Below are 10,716 nucleotides of genomic sequence, written 5' to 3'. Positions count from 1 at the left end.
CTAATAGTTGGTGACTTTTTGGACATATGTTGGTTTGTTAGATTAATCTCTTTGTTTTCCCTCCTATGGATTATTTGATTTATGTTTGAGCATGTTGTCTCATTCAAGCTTGGGGGAGGGTATTCTATCATGTTTGGTGGGATGTTGATTCATATATGCCATGCACATTTGTACATGCATTTCCATGTTCTTTTATTTTTGGACAACTCTAAAAAAAATTTTATTTCTTTCAAGGCAAATTTGCAATGTGTTTTGTTTTGTTCTTACTTTGGACATAATACTTTTAGCCTTGTATAGTTGAATGCTTTTCTTCTTAAATGGTAACAGTGTGCATGGTTTAAGAGTATGTTTGGTTGATTCTAATATAGAGTATGCTAAGGTAGTCGTTTAGAACTTTTGGGACCTTGAAGCTAGAGTCTTCTTGTTTGTGGTAAGATGGTGTTGCTCCCTTTGTTGAATTTGAAACTAATACTGAGTTATTGCTACAAACATGTGAGGTTTCATTCTTTTCTAGCCATCTACATATTTTGCATGAGCGGCACATGGATCCTTGACTATTGCATGCTTTATCTAGAACTTAACTCTTGTCTCCCGAGATCGCGACCGAAACATTCAGGAAGTACAAAGGCATCTTCGGGGTGGTGATTTTAAGTTCTCTAGGATAGATTCCATTTCTTTATTTTAGGTTTACATTTGCCTACTGGCAAACCATTTGAGACATAAACCTTCTTTTCAAGCCATATCATTAGATTTTGAGCCTTTTGTTTCATTCTTGTTTCCATTCTTGGTTTTTGTGAAACAATTGATCATTATTGTTGGAGATTATGGTGTATGAGTTTGATTATTGTTTCTTATAATGTAGCAAGTGTGTATTGTGAGTATCTTGTGAATAAAACGTAAATCCACAGTTGAAAAAGCCGTCCATAGTTAAAAGAGGCGAGGACAATGTAATAAAGTGAAAAATAGAAATGAGAAAAACAAAGCACATTCAAATGCTTTGGCAAAAGTGAAAAAATGAGAAAAATGAAAAGATCAAAAATATTTTGATGTAAGTGTCTTTCACCCTATTTTAAGCATTGAGGACAATGCTTTGTTCAAGCTTGAGGGAATTGGAAGCGTTCTTACGCTTTTTGTATATATGTGTGTGGTTTTTGCTTTGAATAAGCTTGGGTGTGTTGGTGTTTTTGTTTGGTGATTGCTTAATTATGTTGTTGAGGATTGATCACCCTTTGCTTCACAATTTAGGTATACCACCAAATTTCAAATTTTAGCCTACCTTCACCCTTTTCGCCTTTACATTACAACCCTTTCCAAGACCTTTTGACCTTTTTAGTTGAGTCACAAGTAGTGGAGGGAGATGTGAGTCAAGCCTATGGAGCGGTTTGCATAGTCAAGATGTCGAGTAGCCTTGAAAATCTCTTCTTTTTCGGTTCCTTCGAGGAATCATTGAGATGCTCACTAGAGGTGGATTTGAAACTAGTAGGGAGAACGTGGTAAGATTGTTTGGGATGAAGGTGAATTGTGTCTTATTTTTTCTCTATGCTTAGTATATACTATGTTTCAATCAACTTTGGATATCTTGAAACGTGCACTCCCTTACTTGTTTAGAAAGAATTGCATCCATTTGTGCTTGTTCATTTGCAAAAGTCCGTTCAAGAACATATGTTTTCTTTACTTTTCTTTTGATTTCCTTTTTATTCTTTGCCTTATTTGTTTGGGTTTGTGAGAGTTATGGGTTAATCTCTTAGGAAACCATTACGAGATCATCTCTCGTCTTCTATAGCCATCTAGGGGTTTAAATGGCTTATCTTTGGTTGCTAAAATTGACCGTGATTCCTACGAAAGTGAGTTAATGTATATTCCAATCCTCTTTAGTTTTCTTGTTTCATTCTTTGCTTGAATAATGTTATCATTTTCCCTTGGTTTTGATTTTGTTTAGCTCGAGGATGAGCAAAAGTTTAGCTTGGGGGAATTTGATGACTGCCATTTATGGCACTCATATGGGCATTTTAAGACGTTTTCCTTCTATTTTATAGCTTTTCAATATAAATAATGCCTTAGTTTTGTTCATTTATGTTTTAGTTTCTTCGTTTTTCTTATTTTGTGCTTTCATGTGATATAAGGGTATTTTCGTCTTTTCTAATTTACTCGCTTTACTTTCTTTTACTGTAGGTTTTGTTCGGGTCTCGGGATCTACTTTGGAAGGTTCTCCAAGTCTTTTGGATGCTCGGGACAAGACCTCATATCATTCGGTTGGCTAGAGGTAAAAATAAGAAGCAAGCTCCTATTCTTGGCATTAGAGCTCTCGTGCGTCACCATCATCTCATGTCTTGATCATGAACACGCAAAAATGAAGATTTGAAGGCTACCTCCTTCATGAGCATCGTATGAGAACGTCGATGAGTACCATGCTTGTGAGCACTAGAACTAAAGCAAGAGGCCGAGTGTACGACCATCATTATGGTGCGTGAGCGCAGCAAGGGGCGTGAGTGGCACACCATGTGGTGCGCGCGCACACCCTCCTGTGCGTGCGCACCATAATTTGGCCGAGCATACTTTGCTCCCTTGCTATATATACTTGAGACCTTTCTATATTTTGGACAACTTTAGACTGGCTTAGAATTTTTCTCTCATATTTGAGCTTAGGTTGGGAGCTTCTCTCTCTAGATCTAGGGTTAGTTTTAGGAGTAGATTTATAGAGAGAAAGTGAGGGGTTTCTTTGGGGATTTGAGAGATTGAAGATTCAAGGTGACAATTGTATCAAAAATCACCATAATCAATCAATGAGGATTTCTAACTCTATCTCATTTTATTGCTTTGTTTAATTTCAAGTTTGTTTGTTTTCATTTTGATGTTTGATTCTTGATTAGTGTAATTGTTCTCCATATTTTGTTGATTCTTGATTTCTTTACATGCTTGTTGATTAGATGATAATTCTTGAGTAGTTGTTTGGCTAGGGATTGGGTGAAACTTGTATGATTGATTGATTGTGATTAATTTGGGAATTGTGTTGATTGATTGTTGAGATTAAAGTGATTAATGAAAGTTTGCATTTGTGTAGTTTGATTAGGCCTTGGCAATTATGCTAGATTGCATTGCGATTGCTAATGACACGACCCATTGATTTAGGAATTGCAATTATCGATTGGTTTGGATTGTGATTCTCCTTGTTAGTCATTCATAGTGAACCCTAGCTTGACTTATAGGAGATAGCTCTTTGATTCCAATTGATAGCTTTTATCATTATTCTTCACAACCATTAATTGGCATGTTCTTCCTTAGTTGTTGCAATTATCATGATTACTTGTTAATCCCCATTCCCTAGTGTTTCATTTGTTTGTTTACTTGTGTATTAGTTATTTAGTGTTACCTCTTTACCCTTGACTTCAACCTAGCTCAGGCATAGATTGAAAATACTTGAACATAACCGTTCCTAGTAGTTCGACCCTTGACTTGCCTCTATACTAGTATTTAGGTTTGTTAAGTGATTATAAATTTGTTTGGCTTTAGGGAAGATTAGATAACGACCTAGTTTTCCCTACGTCACCAACTTATATGACAAAGCTTGAAGGTTTTGTCGACCAAAACAATGCTAGGAAAGTGTGCAAGCTTAAAAAGTCCATTTATGGGTTAAAGCAAGCTAGCAGAAGTTGGAATCTGCGATTCAATGAAGCCATCAGTAAGTTTGGTTTTATCAAGAATCCAGATAAATCTTGTGTTTACAAGAAGGTCAGTGGGAGTGACATCGCCTTCCTAGTCTTTTATGTCGATGACATATTGCTCATTGGAAACAGCATTCCGATGTTAGAGTCTGTAAAGGACTGGCTTGGAAAATGTTTTTCAATGAAAAACTTGGGAGAGGCACAGTACATATTGGGCATCAAGATCTATAGGGATAGATCTAAGAGGGTGATTGGATTGAGCCAGAGTACTTACATTGATAAGGTACTGGCTCGATTCAACATGTAGGAGGCCAAGAAAGGTCACCTACCCATGTCACATGACATAACCCTAAGGAAGAAGCAGTGTCCAAAGACACCTAATGAGCGGGAAAGGATGAATCAGATTACATATGCTTCGCTTATTGGATTGATCATGTGTGTCATGATATGTACTTGGCCGGATGTATCATATGCCTTGAGTGCTACGAGCCGATACCAATCAGACCCAGGAGAGGAGCATTGGACTGCGGACAAGAATATCCTAAAGTACCTGAGAAGGAACAAGGATAAATTCCTGGTATATGGTGGCTCAGAAGAATTAGTTGTTGAAGGTTATATCGACGCAAGCGTCCAAACAGACAGAGACGATTTCAAATCACAGTATAGATATGTGTTATGTCTAAATAAAGGGGAGTTTAGTTGGAAGAATGCCAAGTAGAGCACAACTACAGATTCTACAAATGAAGCTGAATACTTGGCAGCTACTACAGCAGCTAAGGAGGCAGTTTGGATTTGTAAGTTCGTTGATGAACTTGATGTTATACCCTCCATCAAGGGTCCAATAGCCCTCTATTGTGACAACAATGAAGCTATTGCTCAGGCTAGAGAGCCAAGGGAACATCAGAATGTCAAACATGTCAAGCGGCGATTTCACATGATAATTAATGGAAGTCATAAGGTGAAATCAGAATTTGTAATGTTAGAACGGACGACAATGTTTTCGATCCACTTACTAAACCTCTGCCTCAAGTGAAGCACAACAAGCACGTTGAGGCAATGAGAATCAGGCACATTGGAGATTGGCTTTGATTTTCCTGTTTAGTGTTTTAATTAATTTTGAACATTTTAATGTAAGACACTAAGATGAACCATTCAAGTTTTGGATTAATTTAATTTCATGTAATACTCCTCTTGTATTTAATTGTGGTTTAGAATTAACTATTGAGTCCATTCGATTATGAGAATATTAAAAATAGGGTATCAAGACCAGTCTTCGATAAAGAAACACCTATTAAGTGAACATTGAATATTATAATTGAAAATTATCCCTAATCGAGGTCATTTAAATGATGGACGATTAATGACCGCTTGAGATTAGTGTGTAGTTTTATTTATAGCACCGTTTCTTGTGCTAAAAGGACATGATTGTCATAAATCATTTGCACAGGTATTGGCTTAGAACCATACTGGATCGACCTATGAGAATACTTTAAGAGATTTAAAAATCGTCATAAGTATACATCTCATTATGGCTATCGAAACATCTTTCCTCGATTATGAGTATTGTGAGTTCTCTTGTTTGAGTACTAGTCCTTTCGGATGTTAGTCAAACGTCTACCGTACATGGAGATTATAACGACAACACTCGGGCGGCTAGGTCCTCTTAGTAAGAAAAGCTGACAGTACAAGACTGGGATTGTCCCCCTACTAACAATAGGGAACATGTCTTTGTTGTTTACAAGGCCTCTCGAAGAGCGAGACTATAAAATGTATGGCCATGCTCAGATGGATTTTAGAAATCATCTGTTTATTGACAGTCAAATTCGGATTTCAAGAAACACTTCTAGGCGTAATAAGGATGACGAATAATCTTACCTTATAGTTCATGAAGAGACACTAAGTGACATAGGAAATAGGCTATACACAAAAACTAAATTTGTCCGGAAGGACAAGTGGGAGAATGATAGGAATGGTGTCCTTCAAACAAGTGTATTATTCCGATAGAGGGTTTGGAATTATTTGAAAGCTAATTATTCAGTGAGGACAAGTGATCGGAATGCCTAGTTGGAGGTCGCTTCCGATCAGTAATATTAATCCATAATCAATGTTACAGCTTAATCTTGACGGAACCCTTCGGATCACACCCAAGAAACTAACGATCCGACAAGACGAATGAATTCGAAAGAAATTAATGAGTCGCTCGAGTATTAAATATTTAGATGTCGGAAATTGAGTTAGGAGCATCGAAACTGAGTGTCGCAAGTCGAGTCGAATTAATAAAAGACAAGACGGTAAAGTCAAACTAATTAATCGACAATTACCAAAATACCCCTAGCATTGGAATGCCCCGAGCAAACTGAGTGCTAGGGGCAAATGGTGCTAGGTGCACATGGCCAGCATGCACCAGCCGCGCACAAAGCAGTAGCAGCCCATATATGCGTGCGTTGCTTGCAGCGCATGTGCGGGCAAGTACGCGAGGCTAGCACTGCTGGCGCGTTAGGCACTACGCACTCAGTAGCAGCCAGCTAGCAAGCGTGGCGTGCTGGGCTGCTTGTGCTATCAAAAGCACAGCAGCGAGCCTCGACGAGCAGCCCGCATATATGCATGGCTTGTTGGGCCGAGGCAGCGCACATCCCCACACCAAGCATTCACGGGCAGGCCCAGCCAAGGCCCAAGGCCGCCAGCTGGGCGCGCCTTGGTACCCTAGGCAATTGCCACGTGGCGTGCAGGGGTGATGCCGTGTGGTGAGTGTTGGGCGGCTAAGGGGAAGCTTGGGGAGAAAAGAATGGTGCTCTCCCCTTGTGCTCCTTACCTAACCTCTCCTTCCATGATTGCCACTTGTTGATTAATTAGTTGTTAGATATTTTCTTTTATTTTTGATTTAGAAATAAAAACGAAAAATTGATTTTACCAACTCTCCCACATTGATGGGAGAATGGAATTCTCTCATGACATTCTGTATAAATATCCACCTTAGGAATTGGAGAAATTTACTTGAGTAGGAACTCCATAAGGCATCTCCACTTGAGAGAAAACCTTTAAGTTCATATAATACTCAAGTAGTGTTTTGGTCCGACTTGGCTAAACTCCAAGTAAGAGATCGGTCGAGATCGAGTTACGAGTTGATACCGTAGGAGGTCTCTGCGCTTGCTAGACTTGGATTTGAAGTAAGAGCTCGGAGTGAGAGCGAAGCACGCGGCAAGAGTAAGATCGTCTTTTCTCTCCTTGTTATTTATGTCTTTTAGTTATATTTATTGTGAGTGGGTCTTGGGGTCGGGTTTTGTTCCGCGGTGAGTTGGACTCATCGAAACCCAACACTTTTGCCTTAGATCTTTGTAAAGATCACTTGTTCGTCTGGGACTTAGTGCACCTGCATCTATGTTTTGGACTATAGGAATTTTCTTATATTATTCTTAGGGTTGACCTAAGGCTTGCTGTGTTTGACTCATTGTGTTTGGTTGACTTGAGGTTGACTCAAGGTTTAGTGTATTTGAATCTTTATGTGACTTAATGTGTTTTGACACGTGTGTATAGACTTAACTTAATGTGATATGACATGACTCAATGTACATGACTCATGTGTGCACTGTGTTTTTGCTCGTGCGACTTAAAATGCTGAAAAGCAAAAAATTTCCATCATTTTTGTGGAGGGTACCGACTTTCTCCTGAAAAAGAAAGATGTGAAAAGAAAGAAGTAATGTGTTGGATCAAGTGATGATGCATGTTGAATGAGCTTCGTCAAATGTATGCGTAGATGTGGTATCTCATGGTGCAAGGATTGTAGCATCCTAGGCTATCTTAATTGTTGACTCAATGACAAAAATTTAGGCACAGAGGCTAAGTACTTTATACTTTGTGATGCAATGATGATTGTGGTAGTGAGTGATTCTAAGATTGGCAAGGCATGCTTCAACGTTGTGTTAAGATTTCATGACCAAGGGGTTCCTAAAGGAAGGATTATTTGGTCAAGTATCTGTGATGTGTGTGATGGTGACACTAAAGTTAGGCCGCAACGGCTAAGTGTGTGGAAAAGTATTTTGAAAATAGCCAAATGATGGTGACTCTTAGGCTAGGTAGGCTAATGATGTAGGGATCAAACCCCCAGGGTTTGAAACCTTGCTTTTGAATCTTTGTATTTTTATGCTTAGGTTTTCTCACTTTGAACTCTTTTGTTATTATTTTTCTCTCTCTTTTTTTCTTTTTCTTTCATTTTTTCAGATTTAAATCCTTTTTTATAAGCGTGGGAAATCCCGATCATGTTGGTATCACTCACTTGGAATTCATGTTTCTCAGGCACAGTACCGAACACTCGATAAGAGACGCAATCTGAGACGTGTTCTTATCAAAGACATTGGAACACTTGCCCCTTTTGCACACTTTTATTGCTTTTTGCTTTTTATGAATTTTTCAGATTTAGATAAAATCACTCAAACTTTTTTCTTTGAAAATTTCATAAATTTTACACCATCCCATCCCAAGGTTAGGTAGATATGGGTTGAAAAAGAAAGGTCTATCGTTAGACAAGGCTCAAAATAATTTATTAAGAAAGAGATTGTAATTCAAAAGGTGAAAGTGATATGATATGGCTACAAGGGGTGCCTCGAATCATTGGTATACCTTGTGCTTAGTCCGGTGTGGATTTTTTTTTTTTTTAAAATGCAATGCGATGATCATATGCAAAGGAATAAATGCTCATTTTATTAAAGGGAAAAAAGAAAAAACCTATGGAATAAATGTAAGGAATACAAAGGGTGCCTATGCTAGACTTAATGGGGAAGGGGAATCAAGAATAAGAAAAGAAATCACGAAATCTTTTCATTATAAGGTCTGCCTTGTGTCTTCTACTTATCATCACTCGGTTTTCTTGTCCGCTAGAGGTATGGGAAGCTGGTTATTATCGGTCAAATATTGGATGACCTCTTTTAGCTTCCAACAACTCTCGGTAGTATGTCCCCTACCTTGATGGTACTTGCAATTAGCGTTAGAATCCCAGTTGGGTGATCTATTTTCGGGTGTTAGATCTTGAAGAGGTCCAATGGGAGTGACGAGTCCCTTGGAATTGAGTCGATCGAAAGCAGTATTGTAGTTCATCCCAATAGGGGTGAATTCTTTCCTTAATTGCTTTTGAGGTCTTTCATTATCCATGGCTACGTATTCATTAAGATCAAAGGTACTAACATTGTTACTAGAGTAGGTGCTTTCGGAAGAAGAAGGATTGTCGTTCTTCTTTCCTTTCCAGCCACTGTTGTTAATATTGTTAGTAGCTTTCTGTTTTGTAAGGTCATCTTCAATGTCAATGCCTATATCATAGATAGCCTTGAAAGTATTCAAGTTGCGTTGGTATTTCAAATGCTTTAAATACTTCTCTTGGAGGTTCTATATGAACATCCTTACAAACTCCTTTTCAGTAGGGACCTCGACCATCTTAGTAGAAGTCTCCCACCACTTATTGAAGAAAGAGGTGAACCCTTCGTTTTCTTTTTTCTGTAGCATCTCAAATTCTCTGTGGTCAGTTTCCTCTTGGATATTACACTTGTACCTTTCAATGAAAGTGTTCGTGATAGAGTCCCAAGTAGAGATTTTTTCCTTATATAGGGAGAAAAACCATTGTTGACAAACGGTTTCAAGAGATAGTGAAAACAATGAAGGGAAAACCTTCTTATCAATTTCCTTATTGTTCATTATGGTTACGAAAGATCTTAAATGGAAGTAAGGGTTATCAGTTGGTTTGAACTTAGGGATGTCGTTGGCATTGAACTTCTACGAAAGAAGTTCCTCATCCACTGAGACCCCTTGCGAGCTAATTCCTTGATACTTATAATAGTTGGAAATTTTGCTAAGGCTTTCTTCCATGTGCTCGAGCTGTTGTTGCTTACTAGGATCGTTGTCTTGAAGAGCAAGAGTCTTTATCATCTCAGTCAGGTTATTCATGTTTTGCCTCAACTCATCAACTTCTTGTTAGGAAGTCATTATTACGAACTTTTTTCTATGTCGAATGGATTTATCGAAGAGTAGAACTTGAATGAAAGTGTTGTCCTTTATTAATCGCCCTTCTCTCCTTGACCCAGTACTGTGGAAAGGGAAGTCATGGATACTTATTGTTAATTATTTAACTCAAACTAAATTCAACATGCATGGATGAGGAAAGATTATAGAGTATGTGGGGAATGATATGTATGAGGAAAGCATTTGGAGAGCGGAAAGATGATGTAAACGGAGGGATGTGGAAGAATTTAGGGATAGAGTGGACCCCCAACTCAAATGACGGAAAGGACGAATTATGCATGGACCTAAGACATGGTCATGGTGTGAAAAAAGTACGTACAAAGTGCATGCTAAGACTTGCGAGTGAAAGTGACATGCTTGACACTTGTGTAAGACCATGGGACTAAGTGACTAGACTCAATTAAAGACTAAAAATGACCTCGGTTTATTAATTAATCAATTAATTAGACACGTCGAAAGACTTAAGCTGAAAACAATGGTACTGTCGCGTCACGACAGAGCTGTCGCAGCACAATATAACTATCGCGTCGCCACAGACACTTGCGTGTCACGCCACAGGCCTAACCTCCGCGTCATTACTGAAACATCAATTTAAACCTGTTTCCAATGTTCTACTTCAAAAGGAATAAGTCTATAGTCGTGCTAAGTCTTGTTTAGTTAATATTTATTAGACTTTAATTACTCATATTAATCAATTAATTAATTAAGAAAAGTCCTTTAGTTATTAGTTTATTTAGACTCAATCACACATCAAACAAACGGTTAGCGTAAACACATAGAAGCTATGCACAAGCAAATAATGCACAAGTAGTCAAATAGTCACAATATAATGCAATGAGTTTGCAACCTAACCATGGCTATAGTTCTCTAAAGTTTAAGGATTAGAGTATTCAAATAGGGTGCATGGTTATAAGTCCGGATGCATTGCGCGGGGGCCTTACCTTTGGAAGGGTTGGCGCGTATGGATGGGACCCCGCAAGTTAAACTTGCTATCATGGTTTGGTGAATTCACAAACTCAATGTACCCTTCGTTGCAATGAGCGTTCAA

The sequence above is a fragment of the Chenopodium album genome, chromosome 11, assembly GCF_948465745.1.
Source record: "Chenopodium album chromosome 11, dcCheAlbu1.1, whole genome shotgun sequence".
NCBI lineage: Eukaryota > Viridiplantae > Streptophyta > Magnoliopsida > Caryophyllales > Amaranthaceae > Chenopodium > Chenopodium album.
This window is presented reverse-complemented; position numbering follows the sequence as displayed.